Below are 23,154 nucleotides of genomic sequence, written 5' to 3'. Positions count from 1 at the left end.
TTCCTGTCAGAGTAAAGCAGCGATGTGTATTCCTGTCAGAGTGAGGCAGCGACGTGTATTCCTGTCAGAGTGAGGCAGCGACGTGTATTCCTGTCAGAGTGAGGCAGCGATGTGTATTCCTGTCAGAGTGAGGCAGTGATGTGTATTCCTGTCAGAGTGAGGCAGTGATGTGTATTCCTGTCAGAGTGAGGCAGCAATGTTCTGCTTTTTCTGTAACAGTGTCTCTGTGTCTGAGAGATGATACAGCTGTGGCTTTGTGATTCAGATTGCAGTAGTAAGTATATCAAGCCTGATGTGCGCGGTCATTGGGAAATAATACATGGTCACGTGATCTAAAATGTGTCCAATCATTTTGGTAGGATCTGTTTCAATATACCACACTATGGGGCCTATTCATCATCACTTAATTTCTACAAAAGCAGGTAAAAAGAAACTAGTATGGGGAGTTCATCAAGCTCTGAAAATAAAATATTTTTGGACCTTAAGTGCGGGAGGATTCACCATCTTCAGATGGCGTTTGCTCCTGTTAGCTGCGAGCAATCTGAAGAGGGAACCTTTTTTTTTTTTTTTGGGGGGATCCCACCTTGTTTAAGTGGCTGTTTCAGGGGAGCCGATGACGCGATTCACGCCGAATTGCGTCATCGTGGCCCCGCCCCTGGCTACACAATGGGTGGTAACAGGGGAAGGTGCTTGAAAACGGGGAGTGGAGCTCCGATCACAGGCGTGCTTAAAGGTCAAAACGGGCGTTTTATGGGTGTGCATAATTAATATAGCAGCGTCAATGACCACGTCACTTGTTTTTTTTTAACTCAGAACTGCTCGAAAAATGGCGGTTGAAAAAACCAACCACAAGAATAGCGAGCAGTTCATATCCTGTTCGATGTACTCGATTAATCTAATAAATAGCGGACATGACGTATGGTGCGAGCGGCCAGGGGGCGTTTTTAAGAAATAAAAGAGCGTATGTTTTGCTCGCTCGTTCAGACTTAGAGGTGTGAACAGACTGCAATGTGCGAACGGATCATTTGCATAGCCACCCCTTGTTTTTGAACGAACGAACGCAAATAGCGAACGGCTCTGAATGAGGGCCAATGTTGGTAATCTTTACATTGTGTAGCAGGGGTGGGGCTGTGATGATGCAATCGCGTGGTCACACCCCTCGTTCTGCCCTCTAAATTGTGTCACGTCCCCCTCCACCTCCACACCTGTGCTGAGCTGGATGTCTCCACCCGGAAGAGGCAGCCAGATTGTCAGCAAGCCTGATTTAACATTGTCCCTAATGGACAGTGGTACTCCTCTGTGACTGAGACCTCTAGGACTAGAACACAGACAACAGTCTCACAAAATATAAATACATACATCTTACATTTCAAAGGAACTGAACAACTTCCTCTCTCCTGTCAAACATATACCACCCAAACCAGTTTGTCCAAAACACAATCTGATTATCACCTTCTTAGAGAACTTCCTCAACACAGGAATGCCCCCTGGGGTGCACGGTCATTTTGCACTAGCCCAGAGGTTCCCAAACTCTACCACTACAGTCTAGATTTTGTAACGGTTAGCATTTCTGCCTCACAGCACTGAGGTCATGGGTTCGATTCCGACCACGGCCCTACCTGTGTGGAGTTTGTATATTGTATATTGTGTGGAGTTTGTATATCTCCTGAGATCCCCGGCTTGGGCTGTTAATGCTTTGGCCCCAGAGCCCCGGTGAATGGGTCTCTGGGCTGTGGCATTACACCCCGGCCGTTTTGGGTCTGGTGCTGGTTTTAAATATATGGGGGACCTTACGCATTTTTTCCCCCCTATATTTAAAATCAGGACTGTCCCTGCAGTCCGCATTTTTTCCCCCCTATATTTAAAATCAGGAATGTCCCTGCAGTACGGGAAACATTTTGTTTCCCGTAATCTTAGAAACCAGGACAGGCTGGCAAAGCTTTAGGGGGGGGGGGACTCTATGGCATTTTTTTTCTGGGATTTAAATTTATTTTCTATATTTACAGGCAGAAACATACATGGATCACAGCGATCTGTGTATGTTTCTGCCAAACTCTCAGATCACACGCAGGTGTATTTTTTTCACGAGTTTTTACAGGTATGCTTGGTAAATTCCAGAATCCTATCTTCACCAGTGAAAAGGTTCTCAAATTTTGCCGATGGTAAATTGAAGAGTTTGCTAACTCTCCAGTATTTTCCCGTAGCAAAGGAGATCTCTCTACCGAGTTTGAAATTAATAAATTTGAGAGTGGGGAAAAAAAGCCCAAACTCTCCCAAACTCTCAGCTTAGTAAATTTATCCCCTAGTGTGTGTATGTGTGTGCGCATGGGATAGGGAATATAGGGCCTGATTCAGCTATGCGCTCGCAAGCGGGTCGATGTTGGGGCATTGCGTACGCGCGGCGTGTGCAAGCCCCGGAGCGAGTGAGAAAATCACTCGCTCTGGGGCTCGCTACAAACGGGGCGGCTGTCGATGTTGATCGACAGCTCGCCCCATTTTGTAGCCTGGGAGGGGGGGTGGCTGGTCAAACGCCTGCCGTTTGAGGGCGGCCCTACTGACATCACGAGTAATGTCAGTAGTGAGCTTCCGGCTTCCCGGAAGCTCACTGGGGTTTGCGGCAGACAAAACCCTACCACAAGGGTCTCGTCGCAAGCCCGATGGTTGCGATGGTAGCGACCACCACCTGGCCGCTCGTAAAAGCTGTGGGTGGTCACCAACAGCTTAGCAAGCGACTAAGGGAGGCCGGGTTAAAAAAAAAGCAGCCGCCCTGATTCAGAGCGAGCGCTCGCTTTTTGGCGAGCGGCTCTGAATCAGGCCCATAGATTGGAAGCTCCACTGGGACAGGGACTGATGTGAACGGCCAAATATTCTCTGTAAAGCACTGCGGAATATGTGTGCGCTATATATATAACTGGTAATGAATAAATAATAATAATAAGTATATCCATGCTTGAGCCCAGATGGTTAGATCAAATTGACTGAGGTACTAATTAGCAAGCCCATTTATCAAAGTGAATTTGAGGTAAATTCCCCGAAAACACCTGTTTTCGGGGGGTTTACCTCAAATACTAAGTATCCCCCGGATGTATGAAGGAGGGACCACAGCAGCTATCTCCGATACCTGCCGCGATCCCTCCATTGCCGCCGGCAGCCGCCTCCCCCATAGGTTTCTATGGGGGATGCGATGCTGCAAATTGTATCAATATCGGGGATGCGAAGCATTCCCCATATTGGCCCCAGCAGCTAACGCTATCTAAAGATAGCGTTAGCTGCTGTAGTCTATGGGGACTTACCGCATATCAGCCAGCGGAGGGATCTGCCAGATCCCTCCACCGGCAATGGTCGCCGCTCACGTGCAGGCTGCGGGACTGCGCATGCGCAGAAGCCCCGACTGCCCTACAGAGACATCGCAGGGACGGGCTCTTTTCGGAGCCCGTCTCCCTGCATGTCCCGGATAATACATCCGGCAGATAGGATCGCATTTTGCAATGCGATCAGGGGCGGTACTGCATGTCCTGATCGCATTGCAAAATGCGATCATTAATAAATGGGCCCCTAAGTCACCTGTGCTCAAGCATAGATATCCTTAAACATGGACTGTAATGGCAGAGTTTTTGAACCTGTGCACTAGACATTTCAGTCCTCCCTCCACTATGCAAACCAGACTGCCCCCTCCCGAAGGAGGCAGCTTTAATGTCGGCAAGTATGACATTATTGCATATACATTTACAGTGCCTGGCACTGGTAGCTCATATACATGGGTCATGGCAGCGCAAGGGATTAACCCTCTCAGTGCCATGGTCGATATCTTGACCACTTGACCAATCGGGAAGCCGGCGCACGTAAGCCCGACAGCCGGCTTCCCGACTGCTTTATCCCGGCGAGGGTTAAATGCCAGGCATCTAATTCTAGACGCCTGTCATTTTACCGACGCCGATCGAAGTGATGCCGGGCGCCGCTGCGGACAGCCGTGGGGGGGGGGGAGGGTTAGGTTTAGGGCTCCCGGGGGGGACTTAGGGTTAGGCATTCCCCCAGGAGGTTAGGGTTAGGCTAGGGGGAGGGAGGCTTAGGGTTAGGCACCCCCCCGGTAGACTTAGGTTTAGGCGGCGGGGAAGGGGGGGGTTAGGTCTAGGCACTTAGAGGGGGGATATGGGTTAGGCACTGGGGGGAAGGTTAGGGTTAGGCACCCCTAAGGGAGTGTTAGGGTTAGGGGGGTTAGGTTAGGTTAGAACATACTTACCTGCGGACGATCTGGATTTTCAGCAGCGTCGGCCTGCCGCTGCCGGGATTTGAACCGCCGGTAATTCATATGTATTCCCTTGAGCAGGGTCGATAGACAGACATTGTTCCACTGTATGTGACCACATTGTCTAGACACAAGAAAATCACAGAAGCTCTGTACTCACTGTATATATTAAATATACTCCAAGCTGTATTCTCTATACTTTATAAACATGGAATGTTGGTTTCAGAATATTGAAACATCGGTTCACCCTATTTCATGTAATCTATTCCTAAAATGCCGCTGGTCGCACAGAAGCGGGCGCCATGGTCCGAGCTGGCAGACACGGAATTGTGGTGTAAAATGCCTCAATCAGTTTAGGTTGCCACTTTCGGTGCCTGCTCTGTCATTTGGATCAATGGCGGGCTCAGAAAAGTGGCAGGTAATTTAGACTGTAAGTTTCAACGTGATATGATTGGTGCTATAAATAGGGCCGGTGCAAGGTTTCTGGACGCCCTAGGCAACATTTCACCCACCGCCCATAGGCAAACGCAGGGGGGGGTTCCGTCTGCCTGGAAACCCCCCTCCCCAGCACACACCATGACCTCAATAGAAATAGTAATATAATAAAATGTTACTAGTGCTGCATGTTCTTCTCAGTATCACAAATGAAATGATTAGCAACAACTGTGGATCTTTTAAAATGTGTCAGCCAGTAATAAATATACCTGTGCACCATCTAGGAGATGTGGAAAACATGCACTGTTAGGGGTGCACTGCTATAAACCATCAATAGGCTAATAATTAATACTGTATAATAATACACTATACAGTACATAAGGAGACCGATATGTACATATACAGTCAGGTCCATAAATATTGGGACATTGACAACATTTTCAGATTTTGGCCTCTATTCACCACCACAATGGTTTTGAAATGAAACAAACAAGATGTGCTTTAACTGCAGACTTTCAGATTTAATTTGAGGGTAATTACATCCAAATCGGGTGAACAGTGTAGGAATTACAACAGTTTCAATATGTGCCTCCCACTTTTTAAGGGGCCAAAAGTAATGGGACTATCAACTCAAAAGCTATTTCATGGACAGGTGTGGGCTATTCCCTCGTTATTTCATTATCAATTAAGCAGGTAAAAGGTCTGGAGTTGATTCTAGGTGTGACATTTGCATTTGGAATCAGTTGCTGTCGACTCTCAATATGAGATCCAAAGAGCTGTCACTATCAGTGAAGCAAGCCATCATTAGGCTGAAAAATCAAAACAAACCCATCCGAGAGAGAGCAAAAACATTAGGTGTGGCCAAATCAACTGTTTGGAACATTCTTAAAAAGAAAGAACACACCGGAGAGCTCAGCAACACCAAAAGACCCGGAAGACCATGGAAAACAACTGTGGTGGATGACAAAAGAATTATTTATCTGGTGAAGAAAAACCCCTTCATGACAGTTGGCCAAATCAAGAACACTCTCCAGGAGGTAGATGTATATGTGTCAAAGTCAACAATCAACAGAAGACTTCACAAGAGTGAATATAGAGGGTTCACCACACGATGCAAACCATTGGTGAGCCACAAAAACAGGAATACCAGATTAGAGTTAGCCAAACAACATCTAAAAAAGCCATTACAGTTCTGGAACAACATCATATGGACAGATGAGACAAAGATCAACTTGTACCAGAGTGATGGGAAGAGAAGAGAAGGAAAGGAACTGCTCATGATCCAAAACATACCACCTCATCAGTGAAGCATGGTGGTGGTAGTGTCATGGGGTGGGCATGTATGGCTGGCAATGGAACTGGTTCCCTTGTATTTATTGATCATGTGACTGCTGACAAAAGCAGCAGAATGAATTCTGAAGTGTTTCGGGCAATATTATTTGCTCATATTCAGTCTTATGCTTCAGAACTCATTGGGCGGCGCTTCACAGTGCAGATGGATAATGACCCGAAGCATACTGCAAAAGCAACCAAAGAGTTTTTTAGTGCAAATTGTATTTTATTATAGAAGAAAAAAAAAAGACTCAATAGAATAACAATACAAATACTTATAAACAATATCCGGGTCATTGTCGGAAAACACAATGTAGAAATATTAAGACACTGTAAAAATATTTGAATCTTAATCACAAAAATTACCAGTGACATCATAACATATCAAAAATGGAAGACCCATCTATATAGAAAATGAAAATAAAAAGAAAGGGAGCATAAAGAAAACACAAACAGACAGAGACATAACTAGACGACAAGGTCAGAGGGGGGAGGAAAAAAGGGGGGAGGGAATTGAGAGAAATATAAGAATAAAAAAAGATATGTATAGCCGTTAATTAAATTCTGAACCATATGTAGGGGCGTAGGTTTTGTCATTTTTTAAGGATTAATCTAGGAAGGTGAAGGGCGGGAAGAGGCTAAGATATTTTTAAAGGACAACAAGTCCTTGAAATCCAACCAGCGACACCAAGTGTCTCTGAAGGATTCATAATCACCATCAGCAGAGGACAGTATATCATCCATTTCCATATATAGATCCAGCCTCGTAAACCATTCCATAACTGTTGGAGGAGAGGAGGAGCGCCATTTCACCGAAATGACTGCTTTTGCAGCATTATTCAAATGGCATAATAAAGATTTCTTATATTTCGAGATGGGTCTAGGTGATAGGTGAAACAGCCAGAACGCTAGGTCTGTAGGGACCGATTCTCCCAGAATTTGTGCAGAAAGGTTGAGAACTTCGTTCCAGAAAGGCTGAAGGATGGGACACTGCCACCAGATGTGGAGTGGGTTACCCGGGGCCCCAGAGCAACGCCAACATATATTCGGAACCCCAATCCCCATCTTGGAGAGGGTGTCTGGGCATCTGTACCAATGCGATAACAGTTTATATTGAGTCTCCCTAACACCAACACTAGGGGAACAGGCATGAGCTAACTTAAATATTTTCTCCCACTCTTCGTCAGTTAGGCCGACTCCAAGCTCCTGGTCCCAGACCTTGGTAAAATTGGGGAGAGAGAGGCTAGTGTCCGTTGAAAGAAAATTATAAATTAGCGAAATAGTGTGGGTCAGAGGAGTAAGGCTATTACATAGTTGCTCAAATGGCGTACAAGGTAAACAGAGAGTCTTAGAGGGACCAAGAGATTGGAGAAAGTGACGCAACTGTAGGTAATGCCAGTATTCCCGAGAGGGCAAGTTCCATGTCCTACAGACCTCATCAAAGGGTACAAAGTTACCAGCACTCACCAGCTGTCCGAACCTAAAAAGTCCCACCGCTAACCAGGGATGAAAAGTCTTAGCATCCATACCTGGAAGAAATTGTTCATTAAAAAGGAATGAGGTGAGGGAGGAGTGGGATGAAGATATCGAGGGATACTTCCTTAATGATTTCCAAGAGCCTAAAGTAGGGCCAATGGTAGGATGAGTAATCCTAGGAAGGACAGGGAGCCATGGGGCTATTGATAAGGGGATATTCAACATCTGATTCTCAATTTGCACCCATTGTTTAGGAGTGTCTGGTCTGGACCAGGCCAGAACTCTGTGGAGAATGCAGGCTTGGTAGTAACCTTTAATATTTGGGAGGCGTAAACCCCCTCGGTCTTTGTGACGGAACATAGTATTTAATTTCAAACGAGGCCTGCCACCTCCCCAGACAAACTCTCTAATGAGGGCCTGGACTTCTAGGAACCATCTGGGAGGTAAATGAATTGGGAGGGTTTGTAGTAGGTAAAGAATCTTTGGGAGAGAATTCATTTTAAGAATGTTCAGCCTCCCAAACCATGAGAAGGGTCCTGATTTCCAAAGTCTCAAGTCCGAACGTAACCTACCCAGAAGAGGAGAGAAATTGGCCTCAAATAGGCGGGACAGATCTCTAGTGAGATTGACTCCTAGATATGTAAGTTGGGCGGGGTGCCAGGAGAAAGGGAACGCTGATTTAAGACCTGTAACCATCTGTGGAGATGCCGTAATATTCAGAGCTACTGACTTAGAATAGTTAATTTTGAAGTTGGAGAGGTCCCCAAATATCCTGAATTCTTCTAACAGATTAGGTAGTGAAGTAACGGGATTTGTGATTATGGCCAATAAATCATCGGCGAATAAAGCTAGTTTGTACTCATCGTTATGTAACCTAAAGCCAGATACGTTTGGATTCAGCCTGATCGACCTTGCCAGGGCTTCCATACAAACAATAAAAATCAGAGGGGATAATGGACAACCCTGTCTGGTTCCATTATTTATGGAGAAGGAGGCAGAAAGGGAACCGTTAACCCTAATGCGGGCAGAGGGCGAACGATAAAGAGCGAGGACACGTTGAAGGCAAATAGGACCCAGTCCCATGTGTCTCAGTAACCAAAGAGTTTTTTAAGGCTAAAAAGTGGAATGTTATGCAATGGCCAAGTCAATCCCCTGACCTGAATCCGATTGAGCATGCATTTCACTTGATGAAGACAAAACTGAAGGGAAAATGCCCCAAGAACAAGCAGGAACTGAAGACATTTGCAGTAGAGGCCTGGCAGAGCATCACGAGGGATGAAACCCAGCGTCTGGTGATGTCTATGCGTTCCAGACTTCAGGCTGTAATTGCCTGCAAATTATTTGCAACAAAGTATTAAAAAGTGAATGTTGGATTTAGGATTGTTTAGTTTGTCCCATTACTTTTGGCCCCTTAAAAAGTGGGAGGCACATATAGAAACCATTGTAATTCCTACACCGTTCACCTGATTTGGATGTAATTACCCTCAAATTAAATCTGAAAGTCTGCAGTTAAATCACGTCCTGTTTGTTTCATTTCAAAGCCATTGTGCTGGTGAATAGAGGCCAAAATCTGAGAATTCTGTCAATGTCCCAATATTTATGGACCTGACTGTATGTCCAGGGCAGTGCTAAGTTCTTCTGCCGCTCCTTCAGATTCCCGGACTTGCTCCAATGCTCAGGAATGGTGCCCACATCTGAAATAAAACATTCTGCTCAGACAGGATGGCCCTACTGCCGTATCTAATGGCTTACTGTGATCACTGGTCCTCTATATGCTGGAAATATGACACACAATACACTTTGTATGATGCATATTAAAACTGGATAAGTGCTAATTATGTCCTCTTCATGGACAGGCCACACTCACTCTAAAATCAAGCATTTGGATACCCCCCTCTAGAAATCCTGCGTTTGCCACTGCCGCCCCTGCTCCCCTAGAAGTGTCCCAAATTCGTAATATACTGTACTATCTGGAAATGCCCTATCTAATATGCCACACAGCAGAGCACCAAAATCATACTTTGCCTCATAACACTGCCCCAATTCATAATATTCCATATATCTGTGCCACAAATTCATTATATACAACACAGCTACATCCCCACTGTATAATTATGCTACACATCAATGCCTCCAGTACATAATGCCAGACATTTGTGCCCCAATACATAATATTCCACACATTTGTGACCTCAATACATATGAAACACAACTGACCACCATATTTATTGTATCCCACATAACCATGAAATATGCCACACAATGCCCCCAATATACTGTATATGCCACACATTTGCCCGAAATTCTTTATATGCTATACATCTGTGCCCCAATACTTTATGCCACAAATATGTGCCCCAATACATATTTGTCACACATCTGTGTTCCATTAACCTCTTCAATGCACACTCACCCTTTCAGAACTCATTAACACACACACACACACTCCCTCTCACCCTGCCAGCACTCAATAAAACCAACCCCCCACATACACACTAACCCTGTGTGCACTCATTAAACCCTCCACACAAACACTCACCCTGCCAGAACTCCTAACCCCCCCCCGTTACACACTTACACTGCCAGCACTCATTTACCCCCACACATACACTAATCCTGTCTGCACTCATTAAATACCACCTATATACTCACCCAGCCAGAATTAATTAATCCTTTCCACACACACTTACCCTGCCAGTACTCATTAAACCCCTCCACACACCCTGCCAGCACTCATTAACCCACCTACTACACATCCTGCCAGCACTCATTAACCCACCTACTACACACCCTGCTAGCACTCAATAACCCACCTACTACACACCCTGCCAGCACTCAATAACCCACCTACTACACACCCTGCCAGTACTCATTAAACCCCTCCACACACCCTGCCAGCACTCATTAACCCACCTACTACACATCCTACCAGCACTCATTAACCCACCTACTACACACCCTGCCAGCACTCAATAACCCACCTACTACACACTCACACTCTGCTAGCACTCATTAATCCACCTACTACACACTCACACTCTGCTAGCACTCATTAATCCCCCCCCACACACATTAACCCTGTCAGCACTCAATAAAACCATCACCACCACCCCCCATACACTAAGCCTGTCTACACACACTCACCCACCTATTATTCCTTTCTCCTTGCCAAAAAGTCATAGCATACTTTACCAGGCTCCATTCAGTAGCAGCTGCTTCTCATGTCGTCTAGTGGGGCAGAGCTTCTTATGTGAGTGACATGCTGGCACCTGGAGGAAAGGGGAGTACTGGACGAGAAGGAAGGGACAGCCACCACTACTGCTGACTAAGCCTTGGTCATCAGTAGTCCTGGCTGGGACTGACAGATGCATCCTTCTTTTTTTTTGTGGACTCAGCGGCGCCCTCAAGTGGTCGGCGCCCTTAGGCAGCCGCCTAAAGCTGCCTAATGGTAGCACCGGCCCTGGCTATAAAGAATAATTAATAACAATAAGTTTCTAGGTAACCTGAGCTCTTTAAAGACGTTGTGCCCGGGACAGGTTCCTGTACGATCTTGGACACAGCTATAAAGCCGCATTTACTTTTTCACAAGTTTCTGCTATGATTTTACAGCCGCCATGACTGCAGTAAAACGCCAAGTGTAAACATGACGTCGTGGGATGGAGGCAATAAAATCCACAAAAGCATTCAGAAGACAAAGGCTGGGACTCACAATGACCGCAGGGGGATTGGTCAGAAAACATACAATATAATGAATATATTTCGCAGGCATCCATAAATAGATTTGTGTTACTACAAAGTGTAACTATCAGCAAATCTTATGCCGTGAGAGCTATGTATTAACATAACATTTAGGTGTAAGTAACCTCACAGATATTTTATTTCATTCTCTAACCTGCACTTGAGAGTTACATGCCATTTGCTGTTTAAGTGCTTTAGTGCAAGTTTAAACCTAAATGCGAGGTTAGTAACTAATGGGACCCATACATCAGCAACACAAAAAAAACAATAACACATATTGCGTTTATTTCCCGTGATTTAATTATTCTACAATTAACCAATATCTGCCCATACATTGCCAATATTTTTCATCTGCAGATCGGATCTGCAAATCATAAAAATGCCCATACATCATCTCAAAGGGACGTCATTTTACTAGTGACATGTAAAAAAAAATGTTCTATCAGCAAAATGGGCTGCAAAAAGGCTGATCGTTACAGCACCGACCAAGTGGAGTTTACGATCTATCGGCCCGATTCAGAGATTTACGCTAATGCAACTGCATTCTCTCACGTACGCACACCCATGAAACGGTTTTAAATGGTCAGATGCGCCTGCGTTTGCCTAGCCACACCCCATTACCTCCCCCAAACGCTGACAACCTGTTACTCACTTTGCGAATGGTTCCTCTGTACAAACGTAGTCTCAAAACAATCGCTGCGTCTGAACAGGGTGGCTTTTGTGCATGTGCATTAGCAAACAATCTCTTGTTCTACGTCATTGCGTCTGTCCCTGAATTAGGCCCTATATTCCCTAACACATAGACACACATTAGGGTTAATTTTTGGCCAGAAGCCAATTAACCTACCAGATGAAACTCACTCAAACATTGGGACAACATGCAAGCTCTACACAGGTACGGCCTGGGTTTAATCTAAGTCATAACCATGGTGCTGTAGGGCAGCAATGCTGATCATTGTGCAACAGTGCTGCCCATCAGGAATTAACGCAGGCAGCACATGACTGGATGCGATGTCTATGATCCGGGTACCCTTTCAAGTGCGTTCACCAAAATGCTCAATGGTCCATCCCAGTCCACACAGGCTGCAACATCAGCCCATTTGGCCAAGGTAAGCTGCGATATTCTAGCGTGTGACTAGTATTATACCGAGGCAGTATCAGTGACTGAGTAGTGTCCTAGGTGTCTGAGCACAGGTCACATCACAGGATTATACCGAGGCAGTATCAGTGACTGAGTAGTGTCCTAGGTGTCTGAGCACAGGTCACATCACAGTATTATACCGAGGCAGTATCAGTGACTGAGTAGTGTCCTAGGTGTCTGAGCACAGGTCACATCACAGGATTATACCGAGGCAGTATCAGTGACTGAGTAGTGTCCTAGGTGTCTGAGCACAGGTCACATCACAGTATTATACCGAGGCAGTATCAGTGACTGAGTAGTGTCCTAGGTGTCTGAGCACAGGTCACATCACAGGATTATACCGAGGCAGTATCAGTGACTGAGTAGTGTCCTAGGTGTCTGAGCACAGGTCACATCACAAGATTATACCGAGGCAGTATCAGTGACTGAGTAGTGTCCTAGGTGTCTGAGCACAGGTCACATCACAGGATTATACCGAGGCAGTATCAGTGACTGAGTAGTGTCCTAGGTGTCTGAGCACAGGTCACATCACAGTATTATACCGAGGCAGTATCAGTGACTGAGTAGTGTCCTAGGTGTCTGAGCACAGGTCACATCACAGGATTATACTGAGGCAGTATCAGGGACTGAGTAGTGTCCTAGGTGTCTGAGCACAGGTCACATCACAGTATTAAACCGAGGCAGTATCAGGGACTGAGTAGTGTCCTAGGTGTCTGAGCACAGGTCACATCACAGGATTATACCGAGGCAGTATCAGTGACTGAGTAGTGTCCTAGGTGTCTGAGCACAGGTCACATCACAGGATTATACCGAGGCAGTATCAGTGACTGAGTAGTGTCCTAGGTGTCTGAGCACAGGTCACATCACAGGATTATACCGAGGCAGTATCAGTGACTGAGTAGTGTCCTAGGTGTCTGAGCACAGGTCACATCACAGGATTATACCGAGGCAGTATCAGTGACTGAGTAGTGTCCTAGGTGTCTGAGCACAGGTCACATCACAGTATTAAACCGAGGCAGTATCAGTGACTGAGTAGTGTCCTAGGTGTCTGAGCACAGGTCACATCACGGGATTATACCGAGGCAGTATCAGTGACTGAGTAGTGTCCTAGGTGTCTGAGCACAGGTCACATCACGGGATTATACCGAGGCAGTATCAGTGACTGAGTAGTGTCCTAGGTGTCTGAGCACAGGTCACATCACGGGATTATACCGAGGCAGTATCAGTGACTGAGTAGTGTCCTAGGTGTCTGAGCACAGGTCACATCACGGGATTATACCGAGGCAGTATCAGTGACTGAGTAGTGTCCTAGGTGTCTGAGCACAGGTCACATCACGGGATTATACCGAGGCAGTATCAGTGACTGAGTAGTGTCCTAGGTGTCTGAGCACAGGTCACATCACGGGATTATACCGAGGCAGTATCAGTGACTGAGTAGTGTCCTAGGTGTCTGAGCACAGGTCACATCACAGGATTATACCGAGGCAGTATCAGTGACTGAGTAGTGTCCTAGGTGTCTGAGCACAGGTCACATCACAGGATTATACTGAGGCAGTATCAGTGACTGAGTAGTGTCCTAGGTGTCTGAGCACAGGTCACATCACGGGATTATACTGAGGCAGTATCAGTGACTGAGTAGTGTCCAAAGTATCTGAGCACAGGTCACATCACAGTATTATACTGAGGCAGTATCAGTGACTGAGTAGTGTCCTAGGTGTCTGAGCACAGGTCACATCACAGTATTATACTGAGGCAGTATCAGTGACTGAGCAGTGTCCTAGGTGTCTGAGCACAGGTCACATCACAGGATTATACTGAGGCAGTATCAGTGACTGAGTAGTGTCCAAAGTATCTGAGCACAGGTCACATCACAGTATTATACTGAGGCAGTATCAGTGACTGAGTAGTGCCCTAGGTGTCTGAGCACAGGTCACATCAAAGGATTATACTGAGGCAGTATCAGTGACTGAGTAGTGTCCAAAGTATCTGAGCATAGGTCACATAACAGTATTATACTGAGGCAGTATCAGTGACTGAGTAGTGCCCTAGGTGTCTGAGCACAGGTCACATCACAGGATTATACTGAGGCAGTATCAGTGACTGAGTAGTGTCCTAGGTGTCTGAGCACAGGTCACATCACAGGATTATACTGAGGCAGTATCAGTGACTGAGTAGTGCCCTAGGTGTCTGAGCACAGGTCACATCACGGGATTATACTGAGGCAGTATCAGTGACTGAGTAGTGTCCAAAGTATCTGAGCACAGGTCACATCACAGTATTATACTGAGGCAGTATCAGTGACTGAGTAGTGTCCTAGGTGTCTGAGCACAGGTCACATCACAGGATTATACCGAGGCAGTATCAGTGACTGAGTAGTGTCCTAGGTGTCTGAGCACAGGTCACATCACAGGATTATACCGAGGCAGTATCAGTGACTGAGTAGTGTCCTAGGTGTCTGAGCACAGGTCACATCACAGTATTAAACCGAGGCAGTATCAGTGACTGAGTAGTGTCCTAGGTGTCTGAGCACAGGTCACATCACAGGATTATACCGAGGCAGTATCAGTGACTGAGTAGTGTCCTAGGTGTCTGAGCACAGGTCACATCACGGGATTATACCGAGGCAGTATCAGTGACTGAGTAGTGTCCTAGGTGTCTGAGCACAGGTCACATCACGGGATTATACCGAGGCAGTATCAGTGACTGAGTAGTGTCCTAGGTGTCTGAGCACAGGTCACATCACGGGATTATACCGAGGCAGTATCAGTGACTGAGTAGTGTCCTAGGTGTCTGAGCACAGGTCACATCACGGGATTATACCAAGGCAGTATCAGTGACTGAGTAGTGTCCTAGGTGTCTGAGCACAGGTCACATCACAGGATTATACCGAGGCAGTATCAGTGACTGAGTAGTGTCCTAGGTGTCTGAGCACAGGTCACATCACAGGATTATACCGAGGCAGTATCAGTGACTGAGTAGTGTCCTAGGTGTCTGAGCACAGGTCACATCACGGGATTATACTGAGGCAGTATCAGTGACTGAGTAGTGTCCAAAGTATCTGAGCACAGGTCACATCACAGTATTATACTGAGGCAGTATCAGTGACTGAGTAGTGTCCTAGGTGTCTGAGCACAGGTCACATCACAGTATTATACTGAGGCAGTATCAGTGACTGAGTAGTGTCCTAGGTGTCTGAGCACAGGTCACATCACAGGATTATACCGAGGCAGTATCAGTGACTGAGTAGTGTCCAAAGTATCTGAGCACAGGTCACATCACAGTATTATACTGAGGCAGTATCAGTGACTGAGTAGTGCCCTAGGTGTCTGAGCACAGGTCACCACAGGATTATACTGAGGCAGTATCAGTGACTGAGTAGTGTCCTAGGTGTCTGAGCACAGGTCACATCACAGGATTATACCGAGGCAGTATCAGTGACTGAGTAGTGTCCTAGGAGTCTGAGCACAGGTCACATCACAGGATTATACTGAGGCAGTATCAGTGACTGAGTAGTGTCCTAGGTGTCTGAGCACAGGTCACATCACGGGATTATACTGAGGCAGTATCAGTGACTGAGTAGTGTCCAAAGTATCTGAGCACAGGTCACATCACAGTATTATACTGAGGCAGTATCAGTGACTGAGTAGTGTCCTAGGTGTCTGAGCACAGGTCACATCACAGGATTATACTGAGGCAGTATCAGTGACTGAGTAGTGTCCAAAGTATCTGAGCACAGGTCATATCACAGTATTATACTGAGGCAGTATCAGTGACTGAGTAGTGCCCTAGGTGTCTGAGCACAGGTCACATCACAGGATTATACCGAGGCAGTATCAGTGACTGAGTAGTGTCCTAGGTGTCTGAGCACAGGTCACATCACAGGATTATACTGAGGCAGTATCAGCGACTGAGTAGTGCCCTAGGTGTCTGAGCACAGGTCACATCACGGGATTATACTGAGGCAGTATCAGTGACTGAGTAGTGTCCTAGGTGTCTGAGCACAGGTCACATCACAGTATTATACTGAGGCAGTATCAGTGACTGAGTAGTGTCCTAGGTGTCTGAGCACAGGTCACATCACAGGATTATACTGAGGCAGTATCAGTGACTGAGTAGTGTCCAAAGTATCTGAGCACAGGTCACATCACAGTATTATACTGAGGCAGTATCAGTGACTGAGTAGTGCCCTAGGTGTCTGAGCACAGGTCACATCACAGGATTATACTGAGGCAGTATCAGTGACTGAGCAGTGTCCTAGGTGTCTGAGCACAGGGCACATCACAGGATTATACCGAGGCAGTATCAGTGACTGAGCAGTATCCTAGGTGTCTGAGCACAGGTCACATCACAGGATTATACTGAGGCAGTATCAGTGACTGAGTAGTGTCCTAGGTGTCTGAGCACAGGTCACATCGCAGTATTATACTGAGGCAGTATCAGTGACTGAGTAGTGTCCTAGGTGTCTGAGCACAGGTCACATCACAGGATTATACTGAGGCAGTATCAGTGACTGAGTAGTGTCCTAGGTGTCTGAGCACAGGTCACATCGCAGTATTATACTGAGGCAGTATCAGTGACTGAGTAGTGTCCTAGGTGTCTGAGCACAGGTCACATCACAGGATTATACTGAGGCAGTATCAGTGACTGAGTAGTGTCCTAGGTGTCTGAGCACAGGTCACATCACGGGATTATATTTGCACAGACTTTTTTTTTCTCCAATGGTCATTGATCTATTTACTCTGTGTAAATATTGCATACAGAAAAGAAAAGAAACAACAACTTAAGATGCAATTTAGCTGAGTAGGAGACTTTTCTTATTAAACTAACCATAACGCTTAGAATGTGTTTCTCCAAGTAGCATTATTTGCTGTAACTGCCCGACTTAATTCTCTTCCCTTCTCACACAATACAGAGCTACCATTCCCCCATTCCACGCTCAGTCCGTGTGCTGCGTATCCACCTGCCTACTAAGAAAAGACAGTACGTTTACGACATCGTAATCGTACAGTCGTTCCTGATCCCCTGTAGTGCGTATACTGAACGATATGTCATTCAGTGTAGGCACCCTCCCCCATCCCCGAACATGGCTAATCTGTCGTTATCGGCAGATTGACCGGCATATTCAGGCGATGATTGATGTCGGAAACGACCAGCGTTAGCTTGCATCGCTGGTCGTTTCCGACATTGTAGTGCACGATTAATGAGTGATTGAACAATTACGATGTCGTAATCATTCAATCGCTCATTAAATTCGCCTAACGGATACGCGGCTTTACACCTTTCTCTTTGCTAACTCCTTATCTTTGGAACTCCCTCCCTCTAAACTCTGCTATGTACAATATGTCTCTGGACGCTAAGCCTAGATAACTAGCCATTACAGACGTAAAGCCCAATAAATAATGGGGTTACCGCACATTCATTTGTGATCATTCATTTTCCATTTTTATTTTAGTTCTTTTCCCCACATATGTCTCAGTGCATTTCTCCAGCTCCCTAAATAATACAGCTGCTTCCTGGGACCAAGAGGGGATGTATTTATCAGACCGGCGGACGGCATGCCGCTGGTCTGAAGCTCGACGCTGAAAGTCCGACATGGGACTTAAGATAGGCATTGAAAAAACAACGCCTATCTTAATCCCGAAGGATGCCAGCCCGAACCAGGTAAGTCCGGGGCTCCCTTAGCTGTTAGCCGGAGGGGGAGGGTTAGGTTTATATATATATATATATATACAGAAAAAATGGATGGGCACTCACCGTTCAGTAAGAAAAAGCTGATATATTTACTCACAAATACATAGTCGACGTTTCGGACCGCGGAGGTCCTTTGTCAAGACACCGCAACCTTCACAATGCTACCTCCTTGTATTTGTGGACTAGGGACCTCATTCAGACCCGCTCGCTAGATGCGATCGCTCACATCCAGCGTATGCAAATTCGTCAAAGTGACGGCATGGGAAGCGATCGCTTGCCAAGGCATAAGCACACCCACTTTGGCTGTGCGAGCGAGCTATCGCTCTGTGTATGCAGACACCCATTAGCGTATGTTGAGACGCCCACTGGCGCACATCATCTCCAGGAAGTGTATTAAAACATTGGTACATCGAACACCATCGGTAGCGATCGCAGCGCTTGTGGTTGGCTTACCCTACCGCACTTTAGTGTAAAACCCAGGCATGTGACGTGTACTATGACGCTGCCTGTTATTTATGCACGCCTTAGAAACAGCGTTGAAACACCGAGGCACGCCTGCCTTCGCACCTCCACTCCCCCGTTATTAGTGTCCTGCCCCTGTTACCACCCACAAACGGCCTCTCCTGTCACTCATCTCACTGGGCTGTCTTTGCTGGATGAGCGAGCATGCTGCGATCACATTGAGTAGTTCACTCACGCGCAGAACGAAGCGTTCGCAAACCATCAGGCCGCTTGCGAGCGCACAGCGCTTGCGAGCGGGTCTGAATGTGGTCCTATGTATTTGTGAGTAAATATATCAGCTTTTTCTTACTGAATGGTGAGTGCCCGTCCTTTTTATCTGTTATGCATTGGACCTGAGTGTCTTTAATGGAGCACCCCATATGTTCTGAATTGGACCTTGAGTGCAGCCCGCTTGCAAGATATATATATGGTGGGCAAAAGTAATGCAAAATACGGAAATCAGTCCATAAACTCTGTTCCCTTTGAGCTTTGATAGTTAATAGATTTAGGGCCCCATTTACAAACGAAGGGAAATACCAGCAGGAATTTTCGTTTAGTATCACTGTGATACAAATGAAAATTCCACTGGTATTTAGTAATACTTACCCCTCCGGCGAGGTCCCGCGAAGTCCAGCGGAATCCTCGTCCTCGACGAGGTCCTCTGCTGGGCTGCTGGCAGCCTAACGCTGCCAGCGACGGGGCTCCAGGGTCATGCGCATGCGCGGCGGTCCGTCTGCGCATGTGCATGACAGGGAGACCCGGCAGTGCCTGGAAGGCTTCGTGGAAGCCAGAAAGGCACCGCCGGGTCTCCATTGCCGGCAATGGGGTCCGCATCGCTCTCGCCATCTTTTAGATGGCGAGAGCGATGCTGTACAAACAGCGGTAATCTAAGATTACCGCTGTTCATTAAATACAGAAAGATAGTATAACCCCTTTAGCGAGTGCTAAAGGGATTATATTTCGTTTGTAAATGGGGCCCCATATTACATCTCGATCTGGTTTTATTAGTGTTATTGTCATAAATTGTTTATATTTTGACATGTATATGTTTTCTTGTGAATATGTAGAGCCTGGCAGTATATGAATATATTTGTCTCTGACCAGTGCTGTAAATTCTAGAAAGAATTATTTCAGAAGCCACTCATCCAAACCCAGGAGCACCGGCTGTTACTGAGCCAGGGAAAGTATACATCCTTTAGCATGAATAGAAAATAATAACCTAAATGTCAGGCACTGGCGATCATGTGTAGATGGATAGGCTGTCTGGCCACAAGATAAATGTCACCAGCTTGGCACCTTGGCACAGTGGTCATTACTACTGTCCTGGAGCAATAGGGTCTTGCTTTGATTTGGACCATGGCGCTATCTGCAAGCAGTATGTGAGTTTACCCCATTTCTAACTTTATTTCCTCTGGCTCCAAAATACATAACGGTAAGTTAATTTGACATAAGATTGTAAGCTTATATGGTCAGGGCCTGACATGTGCCCATGTAGTGTACGTTGATTGCACAGCGCTGCAGATTGCATTGGTGCTACAGCCGTAATAAACGCCAGGGTGCACCCCCTCAAATTTAGAAGTGTTGCTTCCAATCACTTTGCGCCATATACTATATGCAAAAAATATGGTAGTTACTCAATCAGCTTAATATACTACAGGTGCTTGTAAAGGGTAGGATTTACACTGAAAACAGAAAAAAAGAAATTGCCCCCCAGCACACTGCAGATAAATCAAAAATACTTGAATCCTACATGATAATAGAAATTCAGAGGTATTGGTTTACATACATTTGCAAATATATGAATAAGCGCTGGGCCGTCGTCAAGGCTCCTCTATACCAGCGTCCCTAAAATTAAGGGGTTCACGTCCGAGAAGCAAGGCACCCCAAAAAATTCCAGCCAAGGACCACCCCCAGGGCATCACACGAAAAGGGGAAAAAAGGTGATAGTGAAGTGTTAAGGGATAGGTGTGTAAAGATAAATCAATAAGTGTTAATGAAATGTAAAAGAATTAAAATGACATAAATAATACACAAACGCATAGAAAAGTGAAAAAATATTCTATGTGAATTAAGTGGTGATGCCATGAGCAATGTCCAGCCAGAACAAACCCGGGGGGCCCCACTCCCAAACGCTCACCCCAAAATAATTATTGCTACATAATAGTAGCACCCACTCTGGGTCATATAATAACAAATTGATGTACTGCATGATAACAGCACATGTATGAGATGAGAGCTGTCATTTTAACACTTATTGATTTATCTTTACACACCTATCCCTTAACACTTCACTATCACCTTTTTTCCTCCCGTAAGTGTGGCGTTTAACTGTGACATCATAGCCAAACGCCACACTCCCAGTGTAACAGGGACATGGAGGGGGCCATAGTTTCACATGTAAGAAGCTATTGGCTGCTTCTTTTTCTCAGCAACCATCGCTGCACGTGGGGGAACCGCAGGTGCATTCAAAGCACTGAAGGATTTACATTCATACTTATTCTTGCCGACTTTCGGAGGGGTTAGCCAGGTCGGCAGAGCAGGGGGCGTTGGGCAGCATAGGTGGGCAATGCAGGGGCGTAGAATTATGTCAATGCACCCCTGCCCCAAGCTACACAATGCCAAGATCAATGGCATTGTTAAGCAGGTGACGGGGCAACAATGGCGCGATTCAGCGCAAATCGTGTTACCCCCTTTCTTGGATAAGTGAGGGAGCGGGGGGGGGGCCAAGCAGCCAGTCCGGGAGACTTGCCCTCTTTTGGGGGCGCTCTAGGTCACCACCTATTTGAAGTATCGGACCTGGACATAAAATAATCATAGCGCCATACATCATTATAACATGCTGAATAGTTCAGCAACCGCACAGTGCTGTCTACAGTCCTCAGTGTGACACAGGAACATACTTCACAATAGAGAGTACAACTTTCCATTATAGTCTAAATGAGGAATTATTTTGTGCCAAATAAATTAGAGCCCTATGAAAGACAGAAGTTGTGTCATTGTCCCTACACAAAAGAATAGAGAGGTTGTTACTAAATTTCCTATCCCTGAGCTACATAAATGCTAGAACAATTTCCAGAACCCTTTACTGGCATCGTCCCGGGAGCTACCAGCAGAGAATTGAAAAGGATAAAAACTTAAAACAACACAACAAAAAAAATAAAAAAGCAAAAACAAAAATTGTAAACACAGTGTAGACCATCATATAAAAAGTAACATAAAAAAGTACATGTTGAATAAAGTAAACAAAACAAAAAAACACAAGAGAGTAATGTTACAGGTACTTACTCTGCTGTGCGATCTTGCAGTGTGAAACATGGGTTTACATTTACCAAAGGTTTAACCCTGGACAGAGGTAAACAGGCTGCGAGCTGTAATGTGTAACTTGATTCAGCAGCAGCCAGCTAGTAGTGTGAACATGCCATTCTCTGTTGCTCATTATCAGCTCCTTTGTGAGTTCACAGCCTCCAGCTCCCAGGTCTCAGGAGGAGGGAGGACTTCTGCCAATTGGGGCTGTGAAAATTTAAGGGATGTGACACCACACCACCCTGCCTTTGCTAGCAGGCTCCAGCCTCTGGGTGGCGTAGAAGTTTGGCAAGCACCTACCCATTTCTAATGAGGACATTCCAGCTTGGAAATGGTTAATTTGCAGCTTGGATGCTTTCCCTGGTCTTTTGTTTTGATCCAGAATTTACATATGTGTTTCGCTCTACTTAGTATGATAGAGAGCGTAGGACGCTGCAGTGTACTGAGGAACAGACCTTACTACTGAAACCTCGCGTCTGTAGATTGTAAGCTCTTAAGGGCGAATACTACAAAAGGTGCAGTATTCGGTTCAGATACTTCATAATTAGCAATGGGTGGCAATAAGGGCAAACGTCTGTAGGGGAGTTCATGCATAACATATGTTGCAAGAATGGAATCCCTGGCAATGCTAACAATATTAGGAGTTTATACAGTATATATTACATTTAAAAATGACATTTGGTATCCTACTATGAGACGTTCTCCACGCTATGTCATTATGGTCCTGATTAAGAGGTGTACGGAAATGGCTTCTCAGCTGAGATCCCGTTCGGAGGGCGTTTAAGAAAATCACAAATGTCGTAGTCGACTAGATTTGTATGGAGAGCCAATTTCTGCTTCTCAAGCCTGACGCGTACTGGGAGACAGCCATTGGACGCACATCGGTCGATAATAGACCACCTCAGCAAACCTGTGGTCTCGCAGAATGGCCGTGGGAACTGAGACGCAGGAGACATTATTATGGCGTACGGGATGGCAATCGCAATATGCAACACGCCCCCGAAATGGACACAGCCTGCCTGCATTTGAGTCATCACTCTACCTGTTACCTCCCACGAACACTCCCTGACTGCCAATCTCACAGCGTCCAAATCCTCGCTGCGACCGCCGACACAAATGAAACTTAATACATGTGCAATGTGACTCAAATTCATGTGCAGACCATAGACAATTGTTCAACTGCGAAAACTTTGGCATTTAGGTCACCACTGAATTATGCCCTATATACCAGTGCACTGGGGAGAGATCTGACATTGTGTAATGAGACCCAGGTCCGAAACAGGGCTTTTCT

At 45.9% G+C, this 23,154-nt stretch overlaps 1 protein-coding gene across 1 annotated transcript in view; it reads right to left on the bottom strand.

Moving 5' to 3' along the window:
• Positions 1-21,982, bottom strand: part of LOC148501798 (prominin-1-A-like) — a 158,826-nt gene extending 136,844 nt beyond the window's left edge. Inside the window, exon 1 of the mRNA XM_088449980.1 lies at positions 21,846-21,982. The gene's annotated coding sequence lies outside the window, so the exon portion shown is untranslated. The remainder of the gene's footprint in view (positions 1-21,845) is intronic.
• Positions 21,983-23,154: the final 1,172 nt, after the last annotated feature.

The sequence above is a fragment of the Taudactylus pleione genome, unplaced genomic scaffold (assembly GCF_031769625.1).
Source record: "Taudactylus pleione unplaced genomic scaffold, aTauple2 ptg000502l, whole genome shotgun sequence".
Lineage (NCBI taxonomy): Eukaryota > Metazoa > Chordata > Amphibia > Anura > Myobatrachidae > Taudactylus > Taudactylus pleione.
This window is presented reverse-complemented; position numbering and strand designations above follow the sequence as displayed.